Below are 298 nucleotides of genomic sequence, written 5' to 3' on the forward strand. Positions count from 1 at the left end.
AGAAGGTGTCACCATGTATGACAAGCCCAGAGTGGAAAGTTACATGAACACCTATTTCAACAACACTTGATCTTAATCGACAATACCCTATTGTAAATATAAGATTTACATATTATCAACAAAATCAACATCTTTTATGGAAAGGACTAGATCATGCAAATCATCCCTAAACAACAAAGAACGGCAACAGAAGGACCCCATCGCAAAAGGAGTATCCTATTGTCATCTACATGCTCCTTTGTGGGAGTCGATACGTCCTATGAATCACATGCTCTGACACGCCTCCTAAAATGGCTTA

The sequence above is a fragment of the Penaeus japonicus genome, unplaced genomic scaffold (genome assembly GCF_977035675.1).
Source record: "Penaeus japonicus unplaced genomic scaffold, GWHDUDI00000001_assembly GWHDUDI00000001, whole genome shotgun sequence".
NCBI lineage: Eukaryota > Metazoa > Arthropoda > Malacostraca > Decapoda > Penaeidae > Penaeus > Penaeus japonicus.